This window comes from Rutidosis leptorrhynchoides, chromosome 2 (genome assembly GCF_046630445.1).
Source record: "Rutidosis leptorrhynchoides isolate AG116_Rl617_1_P2 chromosome 2, CSIRO_AGI_Rlap_v1, whole genome shotgun sequence".
Lineage (NCBI taxonomy): Eukaryota > Viridiplantae > Streptophyta > Magnoliopsida > Asterales > Asteraceae > Rutidosis > Rutidosis leptorrhynchoides.
In genome coordinates, this window is record NC_092334.1 from 484,273,837 (window position 1) to 484,289,653 (window position 15,817).

A 15,817-nucleotide genomic window follows, 5' to 3' on the forward strand; every position below is an offset into this window, starting at 1 on the left:
ACTCGGCTACGGGAAAAGTATGAACACACCAGTGTACGACAACCAAACTGTACCAATCGCAAAATCAAACCAATAGAAGCCCAGCCATCATCACCGACTTTTTGAAGGATTTACAAAACCGTGGACCCTAGAAACCAGCTCCGCCGGCGACCGCCAAGAGTCACCAACAAAAACTAACTCGCGGATTCCGGCACTCGCCGGCCACCGGTAGCCTCCTAAGGCCGCCAACAACCAGAAAATAACCTGAGTAACCTTTGAATTACCTTCAGCCGCCGGCAACCTCAAGAAGCCGTCAGGCAGCCAACAAGCACCAACCTACCACTAAACGCCGCCAATAGCAGCCAACGAGGACCGGCTGTGGTTGTTAGCGACACCAAGGCCGCCGGCAACCACAACCACCATTATAACCGCCGTTAGTAACAGAAGGCAGCAAGACTGTAACTGAAAACCGCCGGATTCTACCGGAAACCGCCAGAGTTCACCGGAATTCAACAAAAAAACATACCAATCATCACACAGACAACCACACTCGACCAAATCCCAACTCGAAAACGAAAACTTACCAAAAGTGAATGTAGAATTCCACCGGAATTCGTCGCCTACCTTCACCATCAGAGAGCAACCGGCAACGACGAGAGGAAGAAGTGAGAGAAGGAAGCAAACCGACACCAAAACCCTAACGAACGGACCCTAGTACCTGCAACCCCAAAACCTTAACGAAATCCAGATCCCGAGAAATAACCTCACAGAATCGTCGCCTGGAGACCGATGAACGAACGGGGAAGCCAAAACCGAGAAGCCCGTCGCCGGAGAAGGAGGAATCGGCGGTGAACGACCTTATTACACAAAAAAAGCATTAAAGCCAGACCACCGGCGAGATGCCGGTGGTCAGAGATGGGTTGTGAACCTGATGACTACAAACCGGTAAAGGAAGTACCGATTGAAAAGAAAGAAAGAAGATCTGGAAAGTTCTTCGTTGTCTAATGAAAGTTTCTGTTCGAGTAGATAACTTTTCATTTAGTACTCGTCTTAATCCGAGTTACGGTTTAGGATTTATGGCCCTCCGATCGTCACTATGTCCTTTTAACGTTGTGCTGAAAATTCTGACCTACTCGCACTTAGACCGTCGCCACGGTCAAAAGAAGACGAGTTTGCTTCTGGAATTTTTACCACAACTAGAGGACTCATATACGGAGCCATGGCCACTGGTCTCACATTATTTCAGAAGGTATTGAGGCCGTGGTAACTGACCGAAGTCAGCCTTTGTTTTAAACTCTTTTCATGAACGAAACTTACTTTACACCTTTTGTTTGATGATGAATGATGATGACCTTTAAGACCTAATTTACGTACTTTTAAACCTATTGGGACGATTTACTGACTTAGTACTATTTGACTTAGGTTGAGGACTTTCCGGACCTACGTACTTGCTTATTTCCCGACTCGACTTTACCACTACTTTACTACTGTGAGTTATAGCATCCCTTTTTACTTTAACTATTTTGGGATCTGAGAATACATGCGCATTTTACGTTTTACATACTAGGCACGAGTACTTAAACTTATATATGTGTGGGTTATACAACAGCATAAACATTCCCTTTAGCTCGGTAACGTTTAGTCATTGGTTTTTGAACCGGTGAACGCGAATCTTAGATATGGATCCATAGGGTTTGACATCCCCACTCGGGCTAGTAGCGCTAGCATTTAACGAGTGTTTAATACTTCGTATACATACGCACTTGTCAAGTGTACTTTCAGGGGGTATAAACGTTAAGTTAGTTACCAAGTGCCCACGGTTAAGCATATACTTTATCATACTGGTTTGAAACACTCTTTGTAGCACTGAAATCTCGTGGCCTACCCTACATTACTGTTATACTTAAACTATAGCTCACCAACCTTTGTGTTGACCTTTTTAAGCATGTTTTTCTCAGGTGCTTAAGGTTGCTTCCGCGGTATACTAGTCTTGCTGTAGACACCCGCTGCTCTAGAGTTATCACCGTATGAACTGTTTATCTTGCATTCATAACTTTAATACTTTTGAACTATGATTTGTAACGACCTAAGGGTCACGCACTATTAGATTTGCTTCCGTTCATTAAAGCATACTTTTGGATGTAAAACATTTGACGTTGTTTATGACGTCACCTTTTATCATGAATGCAACTTATTTTGAAAACGCATATAGTGTTTGACCTTGTAATGATCCTGTTGTTGATGATTCGTACACGATGGTTTTGTACGGGGCATCACATTTGGTATCAGAGCATTGGTTGTAAGGAATTAGGTTGCATTAGTGAGTCTAAGACCGACCCGAGTAGGATTCACTAATAGGACTAATCTATAACTTGCTAGTTTACTTGTTTCCGCTGAACTTACTGCATGCTGCTGCTTACTTTTACTACTATATGTCGTATGCTACTTGTTTTCACTACTGCATGCTATTATCTGCTTTCGATTGCATGATACATGTCGTTATTGCCATGCTACTTACTGTTACACATGATTTAGACTGTTGTAGTTACTTGGCCTAATACGTGCTTGCTTTATGACTTACTGACATGGAAAATTTATTTTTCCTTGTTCAGATGTCGGATACTCTACCTGCTATCATTTTGGGCAGTGATTCAAACACTTCAGCCACTTCACCTGCCACTGTTGCCGATCCACCGATCCCGTTGGCGACATCCTCCAGTGACCCCGATGCTTCATCTTCTGGAGCTAGCAGCCATGTACCTGCCCCAGTGGTTACTACCGACGGAGCCTAGGACCCCCCGAAGATTCCAGCTCCATCTGCCCCAAGACCCTCGGGGTCACAGCCTCGCTCCGGTGGTGTTATGATTCCTGCAAAATTTGGGGAAGGTCCCTTCCGTAACCAGTATCGCCATTGGTGCCGACGCGCTCCTGATGGACGCCTCGTGCGGATCCCGCCTTTTAGATACCGACAGATGATGGCCGCACGAGGAGAGCCAGTACAGCCACCCGTGCAGCCACCTCCACATGATTCAGATGACCCGTCATCCGACGACTCATCTACAGACGACTCTAGTGACGATGACTCCGACGAGGAGGACCCCGATGATGCACCTGTTCAGCCACCCTCCACCCCGACGAAAAAGGGGTATCGCTTCGACGGTACCATTATTACAGGGATCAACGGAGGTCGAGCATTCACTGACGCTTTTGGTCGGCGTCGTAGGGTTACCGCCAGTAAGCGGCTTGTGCCGTATCCTACTGATCCCTTCATCCGTAAGCCTTACCACCTCGCAGCCTCTACTTCTGGAGCCAGACCGTCTGCACCACCAGCTCCACCAGCTCCACCAGCACCACCCGTACCGACTGCACCGCCTGCCCCACCATCTCCCACTGTCGAGGAACTGACAAGGAAGGTGGAGATCCTCCGTGCTCGGGTAACTGAGCTCGAGGACCAGGTGTCTCATGTATTGGACATCTTAGACCCACCATCACCGTAGGACTTTTGTAGTAGATTTCATTATGTAATCTAGTTGTAGTTTTATGTTTCACTTATGTATTGTACGAACTTATACAGATGTATGCAACTTATTATTATTAATGAATGGAACCTTGCGTTATTTAATTCTTGCACGATGTTCTATTTATGTTACTGTATGATGATTCTGTGGTATTTGTACCTGGTTGCATTACTTAATAAACATGTGATGTGTTGATTCCATGTTGGTTACCATATACTGTATTATTACTATTTGAATACTGGATTTTGACTTGAGTCAAAAATTTTGTTTAGAACACCATGGCCAACAGACGATCAACATCAACACCTACTGCAGCCCAAATCGAGGAGATGATTGCCGAAAGGGTAGCCGCAGCCATTGCGGAAATGCAACTCCAAGCTCCACCGCCACCGCCACCGGTTATTCAACTCATTCGTAATGGGTATACGTACAAAGAGTTCCAAAGCTGCAAACCCCACAACTTCAGTGGAACAGAGGGGCCAGTTGGTCTCACTAGATGGTTCGAGAAGTTAGAATCTGTGTTTCGAGTTAGTAACTATTCAGAGGAGAATAAAACCAAGTTTACTTCATGCACGCTGTCTGATGGCGCACTAACGTGGTGGAACACGTTGGCTCAAGCAAAAGGTATCGATGAGGCATTTGCTACCCCATGGGAGGAATTCAAAGGGGCCCTGATTGAGGAATATTGCCCTAGGACCGAGATTCAGAAGATGGAAATTGAGTTTATGCAGTTAAAGGCCGTTGGGAACGACCTTAATAGTTACAACTGGAGGTTTTTGGAACTAGCCCTGATGTGTCCTACCATGGTCACCCCGGAATTCAAGCGTATGGAAAGGTACTTCTGGGGACTTCCTAAGAGTATTAAGGGAAACGTCACCTCGTCCAAGCCACCCAATGTCCCGGAGGCAATGCGCATGGCGCATACTTTAATGAATCAAATTATCATCGATGAACCGGAGAAGGCTAAGTCTGAAGCGGGTAGTAGTGAGAAGCGCAAATGGGATAACAACAGGGGAAGGACCTATGATCAAAACCCGACGAAACGACATGAGGGTTTCAGAGGAAACAACAACGGTGGAAACCCCAATCCGAACACCAACTCAAACCCGAACTACAAGGGAACCTTACCACAATGCAAGCGGTGCTATAAGCACCATACTGGGTATTGTAACGTTGTTTGTGAGAAGTGCCAACGGACTGGGCATATCGGGAAGGACTGCAAGGTCACCACTTTGAATGGGAAGCCGAAGACCAATGGACCTAAAAAGTGCTACGAATGCGGACAAACGGGCCATTTCAGAAATGTGTGCCCCAACAAAAGAAAAGACGGCGGACCACCCCGTGGCAGAGCTTTCAACGTTAATGCAAGGGATGCACGCGAGAATCCTGACTTGGTGACCGGTATATTCACTATCAATAATCTTTTAGCTTCTGTCCTATTTGATACTGGTGCCGATAGAAGTTATGTATGTAGACATTTTTGCGATAAGATTAATTGGTCGTTAGTCTCGTTAAAGGAGAGTATGCTAGTAGAGGTAGCCAATGGAAAACTTGAGAAAGTTGACCATATTAGTCGAGGAGCTATTATCAACATAGCTGGTGCAGATTTCGAAATTGATTTGATATCCATCAAATTGGGAAGTTTTGACGTGATCGTTGGTATGGATTGGTTGACCAAGGTAAGAGCCGACATTATCTGTGGAGATAAAGCTCTTCGTATACCACAAGGAGATGGTGAGCCACTGATTGAAATGTCCCGTTCTTATTGATTAAAAACGTTCCATATTATTTGATTTCGTTGCGAGGTTTTGACCTCTATATGAGACGTTTTTCAAAGACTGCATTCATTTTAAAACAAACCATAACCTTTATTTCATCAATAAAGGTTTAAAAAACTTTACGTAGATTATCAAATAATGATAATCTAAAATATCCTGTTTACACACGACCATTACATAATGGTTTACAATACAAATATGTTACAACAAAATAAGTTTCTTGAATGCAGTTTTTACACAATATCATACAAGCATGGACTCCAAATCTCGTCCTTATTTAAGTATGCGACAGCGGAAGCTCTTAATAATCACCTGAGAATAAACATGCTTAAAACGTCAACAAAAATGTTGGTGAGTTATAGGTTTAACCTATATATATCAAATCATAATAATAGACCACAAGATTTCATATTTCAATACACATCCCATACATAGAGATAAAAATCATCCATATGGTGAACACCTGGTAACCGACATTAACAAGATGCATATATAAGAATATCCCCATCATTCCGGGACACCCTTCGGATATGATATAAATTTCGAAGTACTAAAGCATCCGGTACTTTGGATGGGGTTTGTTAGGCCCAATAGATCTATCTTTAGAGTTCGCGTCAATTAGGGTGTCTGTTCCCTAATTCTTAGATTACCAAACTAAAAAGGGGCATATTCGGTTTAATAATCCAGCCATAGAATGTAGTTTCATTTACTCGTGTCTATTTCGTAAAACAGTTATAAAAGCAGCGCATGTATTCTCAGCCCAAAAATATAAAGGGTAAAAAGGCAAAATGAAACTCACTTTCACAGATTTTTACTTCGTCGGGAAGTAAGACTTGGCCACTGGTTGATTCACAAACCTATAACAATATATACATATATATCAAAGTATGTTCAAAATATATTTACAACACTTTTAATATATTTTGATGTTTTAAGTTTATTAAGTCAGCTGTCCTCGTTAGTAACCTACAACTAGTTGTCCACAGTTAGATGTACAGAAATAAATTGATAAATATTATCTTGAATCAATCCACGACCCAGTGTATACGTATCTCAGTATTGATCACAACTCAAACTATATATATTTTGGAATCAACCTCAACCCTGTATAGCTAACTCCAACATTCACATATAGAGTGTCTATGGTTGTTCCGAAATATATATAGATGTGTCGACATGATAGGTCGAAACATTGTATACGTGTCTATGGTATCTCAAGATTACATAATATACAATACAAGTTGATTAAGTTATGGTTGGAATAGATTTGTTACCAATTTTCACGTAGCTAAAATGAGAAAAATTATCCAATCTTGTTTTACCCATAACTTCTTCATTTTAAATCCGTTTTGAGTGAATCAAATTGCTATGGTTTCATATTGAACTCTATTTTATGAATCTAAACAGAAAAAGTATAGGTTTATAGTAGGAAAAATAAGTTACAAGTCGTTTTTGTAAAGGTAGTCATTTCAGTCGAAAGAACGACGTCTAGATGACCATTTTAGAAAACATACTTCCACTTTGAGTTTAACCATAATTTTTGGATATAGTTTCATGTTCATAATAAAAATCATTTTCTCAGAATAACAACTTTTAAATCAAAGTTTATCATAATTTTTAATTAACTAACCCAAAACAGCCCGCGGTGTTACTACGACGGCGTAAATCCGGTTTTACGGTGTTTTTCGTGTTTCCAGGTTTTAAATCATTAAGTTAGCATATCATATAGATATAGAACATGTGTTTAGTTGATTTTAAAAGTCAAGTTAGAAGGATTAACTTTTGTTTGCGAACAAGTTTAGAATTAACTAAACTATGTTCTAGTGATTACAAGTTTAAACCTTCGAATAAGATAGCTTTATATGTATGAATCGAATGATGTTATGAATATCATTACTACCTTAAGTTCCTTGGATAAACCTACTGGAAAAGAGAAAAATGGATCTAGCTTCAACGGATCCATGGATGGCTCGAAGTTCTTGAAGCAGAATCATGACACGAAAACAAGTTCAAGTAAGATCATCACTTGAAATAAGATTGTTATAGTTATAGAAATTGAACCAAAGTTTGAATATGATTATTACCTTGTATTAGAATGATAACCTACTGTAAGAAAAAAAGATTTCTTGAGGTTGGATGATCAACTTACAAGATTGGAAGTGAGCTAGCAAACTTGAAAGTATTCTTGATTTTATGTAACTAGAACTTGTAGAATTTATGAAGAACACTTAGAACTTGAAGATAGAACTTGAGAGAGATTAATTAGATGAAGAAAATTGAAGAATGAAAGTGTTTATAGGTGTTTTTGGTCGTTGTTGTATGGATTAGATATAAAGGATATGTAATTTTGTTTTCATGTAAATAAGTCATGAATGATTACTCATATTTTTGTAATTTTATGAGATATTTCATGCTAGTTGCCAAATGATGGTTCCCACATGTGTTAGGTGACTCACATGGGCTGCTAAGAGCTGATCATTGGAGTGTATATACCAATAGTACATACATCTAAAAGCTGTGTATTGTACGAGTACGAATACGGGTGCATACGAGTAGAATTATTGATGAAACTGAACGAGGATGTAATTGTAAGCATTTTTGTTAAGTAGAAGTATTTTGATAAGTGTATTGAAGTCTTTCAAAAGTGTATAAATACATATTAAAACACTACATGTATATACATTTTAACTGAGTCGTTAAGTCATCGTTAGTCGTTACATGTAAATGTTGTTTTGAAACCTTTAGGTTAACGATCTTGTTGAATGTTGTTAACCCATTATTTATTATAACAAATGAGATGTTAAATTGTTATATTATCATGATATTATTATATATAATATATCTTAGTATGATATATATACAATTAAATGTCGTTACAACGATAATCGTTACATATATGTCTCGTTTCGATATCATTAAGTTAGTAGTCTTATTTTTACATATGTATTTCATTGTTAATACACTTAATAATATATTTACTTATCATTTAACATAATTAACCAAGTGTATCAATATCTTAATATGATTCATATGTACCTAGTAAGACGTTGTTATAACGATAATCGTTATATATATCGTTTTCGAGTTTCTTATATTAATAGTCTCATTTTTATGTATATAACTCATTGTTAAAATACCTAATGAGATACATACTTATAATAAAATCATGTTAACTATATATATAACCATATATATGTCATCGTATAGTTTTTACAAGTTTTAACATTCGTGAATCACCGGTCAACTTGGGTGGTCAATTGTCTATATGAAACCTATTTCAATTAATCAAGTCTTAACAAGTTTGATTGCTTAACATGTTGGAAACACTTAATCATGTAAATAACAATTTTATTTAATATATATATATAAACATGGAAAAGTTCGGGTCACTACAGTACCTACCCGTTAAATAAATTTCGTCCCGAAATTTTAAGCAGTTGGAGGTGTTGATGTATCTTCTGGAAATAAATGCGGGTATTTCTTCTTCATTTGATCTTCACGCTCCCAGGTGAACTCGGGTCCTCTACGAGCATCCCATTGAACCTTAACAATCGGTATCTTGTTTTGTTTAAGTCTTTTAACCTCACGATCCATTATTTCGACGGGTTCTTCGATGAATTGAAGTTTTTCGTTGATTTGGATTTCATCTAACAGAATAGTGAGATCTTCTTTAGCAAAACATTTCTTCAAATTCGAGACGTGGAAAGTGTTATGTACAGCCGCGAGTTGTTGAGGTAACTCAAGTCGGTAAGCTACTGGTCCGACACGATCAATAATCTTGAATGGTCCAATATACCTTGGATTTAATTTCCCTCGTTTACCAAATCGAACAACGCCTTTCCAAGGTGCAACTTTAAGCATGACCATCTCTCCAATTTCAAATTCTATATCTTTTCTTTTAATGTCAGCGTAGCTCTTTTGTCGACTTTGGGCGGTTTTCAACCGTTGTTGAATTTGGATGATCTTCTCGGTAGTTTCTTGTATAATCTCCGGACCCGTAATCTGTCTATCCCCCACTTCACTCCAACAAATCAGAGACCTGCACTTTCTACCATAAAGTGCTTCAAACGGCGCCATCTCAATGCTTGAATGGTAGCTGTTGTTGTAAGAAAATTCTGCTAACGGTAGATGTCGATCCCAACTGTTTCCGAAATCAATAACACATGCTCGTAGCATGTCTTCAAGCGTTTGTATCGTCCTTTCGCTCTGCCCATCAGTTTGTGGATGATAGGCAGTACTCATGTCTAGACGAGTTCCTAATGCTTGCTGTAATGTCTGCCAGAATCTTGAAATAAATCTGCCATCCCTATCAGAGATAATAGAGATTGGTATTCCATGTCTGGAGATGACTTCCTTCAAATACAGTCGTGCTAACTTCTCCATCTTGTCATCTTCTCTTATTGGCAGGAAGTGTGCTGATTTGGTGAGACGATCAACTATTACCCAAATAGTATCAAAACCACTTGCAGTCCTTGGCAATTTAGTGATGAAATCCATGGTAATGTTTTCCCATTTCCATTCTGGGATTTCGGGTTGTTGAAGTAGACCTGATGGTTTCTGATGCTCAGCTTTGACCTTAGAACACGTCAAACATTCTCCTACGTATTTAGCAACATCGGCTTTCATACCCGGCCACCAAAAATGTTTCTTGAGATCCTTGTACATCTTCCCCGTTCCAGGATGTATTGAGTATCTGGTTTTATGAGCTTCTCTAAGTACCATTTCTCTCATATCTCCAAATTTTGGTACCCAAATCCTTTCAGCCCTATACCGGATTCCGTCTTCCCGAATATTAAGATGCTTCTCCGATCCTTTGGGTATTTCATCCTTTAAATTTCCCTCTTTTAAAACTCCTTGTTGCGCCTCTTTTATTTGAGTAGTAAGGTTATTATGAATCATTATATTCATAGATTTTACTCGAATGGGTTCTCTGTCCTTCCTGCTCAAGGCATCGGCTACCACATTTGCCTTCCCCGGGTGGTAACGAATCTCAAAGTCGTAATCATTCAATAATTCAATCCACCTACGCTGCCTCATATTCAGTTGTTTCTGATTAAATATGTGTTGAAGACTTTTGTGGTCGCTATATATAATACTTTTGACCCCATATAAGTAGTGCCTCCAAGTCTTTAATGCAAAAACAATCGCACCTAATTCCAAATCATGCGTCGTATAATTTTGTTCGTGAATCTTCAATTGTCTAGACGCATAAGCAATCACCTTCGTTCATTGCATTAATACACAACCGAGACCTTGCTTTGATGCGTCACAATAAATCACAAAATCATCATTCCCTTCAGGCAATGACAATATAGGTGCCGTAGTTAGCTTTTTCTTCAATAACTGAAACGCTTTCTCTTGTTCATCATTCCATTCAAATTTCTTCCCTTTATGCGTTAATGCAGTCAAGGGTTTTGCTATTCTGGAAAAGTCTTGGATGAACCTTCTGTAGTAACCAGCTAGTCCTAAAAACTGGCGTATGTGTTTCGGAGTTTTCGGGGTTTCCTACTTTTCAACAGTTTCTATCTTTGTCGGATCCACCTTAATACCTTCTTTGTTCACTATGTGACCGAGGAATTGAACTTCTTCCAACCAAAATGCACACTTTGAAAACTTAGCGTACAATTCTTCCTTCCTCAATACTTCTAACACCTTTCTCAAATGTTCACCGTGTTCTTGGTCATTCTTTGAGTAAATAAGTATGTCATCAATGAAAATAATGACAAACTTGTCAAGGTATGGTCCACACACTCGGTTCATAAGGTCCATGAACACAGCTGGTGCATTAGTTAAACCAAATGGCATGACCATAAACTCGTAATGACCGTAACGTGTTCTGAAAGCAGTCTTTGGAATATCATCTTCTTTCACCCGCATTTGATGATACCCGGAACGTAAGTCAATCTTTGAATAAACAGACGAGCCTTGTAGTTGATCAAATAAGTCGTCGATTCTCGGTAGTGGGTAGCGGTTCTTGATGGTAAGTTTGTTCAACTCTCGGTAGTCGATACACAACCTGAATGTACCATCTTTCTTCTTGACAAACAAAACAGGAGCTCCCCACGGTGATGTGCTTGGTCGAATGAAACCACGCTCTAAAAGTTCTTGTAATTGACTTTGCAGTTCTTTCATCTCACTGGGTGCGAGTCTGTAAGGAGCACGAGCTATTGGTGCAGCTCCTGGTACAAGATCTATTTGAAATTCAACGGATCGATGTGGGGGTAATCCCGGTAATTCTTTCGGAAATACATCCGGAAATTCTTTTGCAATGGGAACATCATTGATGCTCTTTTCTTCAGTTTGTACTTTCTCGACGTGTGCTAGAACAGCATAGCAACCTTTTCTTATTAGTTTTTGTGCCTTCAAATTACTAATAAGATGTAGCTTCGTGTTGCCCTTTTCTCCGTACACCATTAAGGGTTTTCCTTTTTCTCGTATAATGCGAATTGCATTTTTGTAACAAACGATCTCTGCTTTCACTTCTTTCAACCAGTCCATACCGATTATCACATCAAAACTCCCTAACTCTACTGGTATCAAATCAATCTTAAATGTTTCGCTAACCAGTTTAATTTCTCGATTCCGACATATATTATCTGCTGAAATTAATTTACCATTTGCTAATTCGAGTAAAAATTTACTATCCAAAGGCGTCAATGGACAACTTAATTTAGCACAAAAATCTCTACTCATATAGCTTCTATCCGCACCCGAATCAAATAAAACGTAAGCAGATTTATTGTCAATAAGAAACGTACCCGTAACAAGCTCCGGGTCTTCTTGTGCCTCTGCCGCATTAATATTGAAAACTCTTCCGCGGCCTTGTCCATTCGTATTCTCCTGGTTCGGGCAATTTCTAATAATGTGGCCCGGTTTTCCACATTTATAACAAACTACATTGGCATAACTTGCTCCGACACTACTTGCTCCGCCATTACTCGTTCCGACACCATTTGTTCCTTTTGTTCTATTAACCCCTGGTCCGTAGACCTCACACTTCTCCGCGCTATGACCATTTCTTTTACACTTGTTGCAAAATTTGGTGCAGAACCCCGAGTGATACTTTTCACACCTTTGGCATAGCTGCTTCTGATTGTTGTTGTTGTTGTTGCGGTTATTATTGTTATTGGGATGATTGTTGTAGTTGCTGTTGTTGTTGTTGTTGTTGTTGTTGTTGGGCCTTTTGTTGTAGTTGCGATTGATGTTACGATTGTTGGGATAATTGTTGCGATTATTGTTGTAATTGCTGTTGTTGTTGTATTGGTGATTCTTATCACCGTTTTCCTCCCACTTTCTTTTGACTTGCTTCACATTGGCCTCTTCAGCAGTCTGTTCTTTAATTCTTTCTTCAATCTGGTTCACTAGTTTGTGAGCCATTCTACATGCCTGTTGTATGGAGGCGGGCTCGTGTGAACTTATATCTTCTTGGATTCTTTCCGGTAATCCTTTCACAAACGCGTCGATCTTCTCTTCCTCATCTTCGAATGCTCCCGGACACAATAGGCACAATTCTGTGAATCGTCTTTCGTACGTGGTAATATCAAATCCTTGGGTTCGTAACCCTCTAAGTTCTGTCTTGAGCTTATTGACCTCGGTTCTGGGACGGTACTTCTCGTTCATCAAGTGCTTGAATGCTGACCACGGTAGTGCGTACGCATCGTCTTGTCCCACTTGCTCTAGATAGGTATTCCACCATGTTAACGCAGAACTTGTGAAGGTATGCGTAGCGTACTTCAATTTGTCCTCTTCAGTACACTTACTTATGGCAAACACCGATTCGACCTTCTCGGTCCACCGTTTCAATCCGATCGGTCCTTCGGTTCCATCAAATTCCAAAGGTTTGCAGGCAGTGAATTCTTTGTAGGTGCATCCTACACGATTTCCTGTACTGCTAGATCCAAGGTTATTGTTGGTATGTAGCGCAGCCTGTACTGCGGCTATGTTTGAAGCTAGAAAAGTACGGAATTCCTCTTCATTCATATTCACGGTGTGTCGAGTAGTCGGTGCCATTTCCTTCAAAATAGTCAAATGGAACAAGTTAATCATACAGAATATTAAGAGTAGTTAATAGTATTTCGTAGCCTAATATGAACTCATTTATAAAAGCTTTTTCTTCATATTAGCGTTTTATAAGTTTAAATTCGGGTAGTACCTACCCGTTAAGTTCATACTTAGTAGCTAATATACAATTCAACTACTACAATTCTATATGAAAAACTGATTATAATAATATTTCGCGTTCAAACTTTTACACAATATTTTACAAACTTACAATACCGCTTATTTTACATATAGCATGAAATATAGCACACAATAAATTTGATACAAGATGGTTGTGAAGATAATTCTAGCTAGTACACAAGTCGTTCAGCAAAGGCAATAAAGACACGTAATTCATACGTCCAGAAACAAGTCATGCATTCTGGTTTTACTAGGACTACTTCCCATCCTTGGTCTTGTGGAACATAACCGTTATGGCCGTTGATAAGACAGCGTGTTGTAACGTCGTCAAAGGGACGAGGGTTACGTAATGTCCAACAGTCCCGTAACAATCTAAAAACCTCATTTCTTACCCCAATTACCGACTCCGTCACTTGTGGGAACGTTTTGTTTAATAGTTGTAGCCCGATGTTCTTGTTCTCACTTTGGTGAGAAGCGAACATTACTAATCCGTAAGCATAACATGCTTCTTTATGTTGCATGTTAGCCGCTTTTTCTAAATCATGAAGTCCAATATTCGGATATATTGAGTCAAAATAATTTCTTAACCCATTGCGTAAAATAGCATTTGGGTTCCCCGCAATATATGCGTCAAAGTAAACACATCGTAACTTATGGATTTCCCAATGTGATATCCCCCATCTTTCGAACGAAAGCCTTTTATAAACCAAGGCATTCTTGGAACGTTCTTCGAATGTCTTACAAACTGATCTCGCCTTAAATAGTTGTGCCGAAGAATTCTGACCAACTCTAGACAAGATTTCATCAATCATGTCTCCTGGTAGGTCTCTTAAAATATTGGGTTGTCTATCCATTTTGTGTTTTTATACTGTAAAATAGACAAGAGTTAGATTCATAAAAAAGATACTTATTAATACAAGCAATTTTTACATATATCATAAAGCATAAGCACACTATATTACATATATTACACCACACGAATACAACTATCTTATTCCGACTCGCTTGTTTCTTCTTCTTCGGTTTTGGTTCGTTTTGCCAAGTTTCTAGGGATATATGATGTTCCCCTAATACGAGCCGTTATTTTCCACATTGGTTTAGAAAAACCTGGTGGTTTAGAGGTTCCCGGGTCATTGTTACAACTTAAGGACTTCGGGGGTTGACGATACATATAAAGTTCATCGGGGTTGGAATTAGATTTCTCTATTTTATGCCATTTCCCTTATTATTTTCTTTTGCCTTTTTAAATTCAGTTGGGGTAATTTCTATAACATCATCGGAATTCTCATCGGAATCCGATTCATCGGAGAATTGATAATCCTCCCAATATTTTGCTTCCTTGGCGGAAACACCATTGACCATAATTAGCCTTGGTCGGTTGGTTGAGGATTTTCTTTTACTTAACCGTTTTATTATTTCCCCCACCGGTTCTATTTCTTCATCCGGTTCCGATTCTTCTTCCGGTTCCGATTCTTCTTCTGGTTCCGACTCTTCTTCCGGTTCCTCTTCGGGAACTTGTGAATCAGTCCACGAATCATTCCAATTTACATTTGACTCTTCATTATTATTAGGTGAGTCAATGGGACTTGTTCTAGAGGTAGACATCTATCACATAATATCAAACGCGTTAAGAGATTAATATATCACATAATATTCACATGTTAAAAATATATAGTTTCCAACAAAATTTGTTAAGCAATCATTTTTTCAAGTAAACACGGTCGAAGTCCAGACTCACTAATGCATCCTAACAAACTCGATAAGACACAATAATGCAAAATTCTGGTTCTCTAAGACCAACGCTCGGATACCAACTGAAATGTCCCGTTCTTATTGATTAAAAACGTTCCATATTAATTGATTTCGTTGCGAGGTTTTGACCTCTATATGAGACGTTTTTCAAATACTGCATTCATTTTAAAACAAACCATAACCTTTATTTCATCAATAAAGGTTTAAAAAGCTTTACGTAGATTATCAAATAATGATAATCTAAAATATCCTGTTTACACATGACCATTACATAATGGTTTACAATACAAATATGTTACAACAAAATAAGTTTCTTGAATGCAGTTTTTACACAATATCATACAAGCATGGACTCCAAATCTCGTCCTTATTTAAGTATGCGATAGCGGAAGCTCTTAATAATCACCTGAGAATAAACATGCTTAAAACGTCAACAAAAATGTTGGTGAGTTATAGGTTTAACCTATATATATCAAATCATAATAATAGACCACAAGATTTCATATTTCAATACACATCCCATACATAGAGATAAAAATCATCCATATGGTGAACACCTGGTAACCGACATTAACAAGATGCATATATAAGAATATCCCCATCATTCCG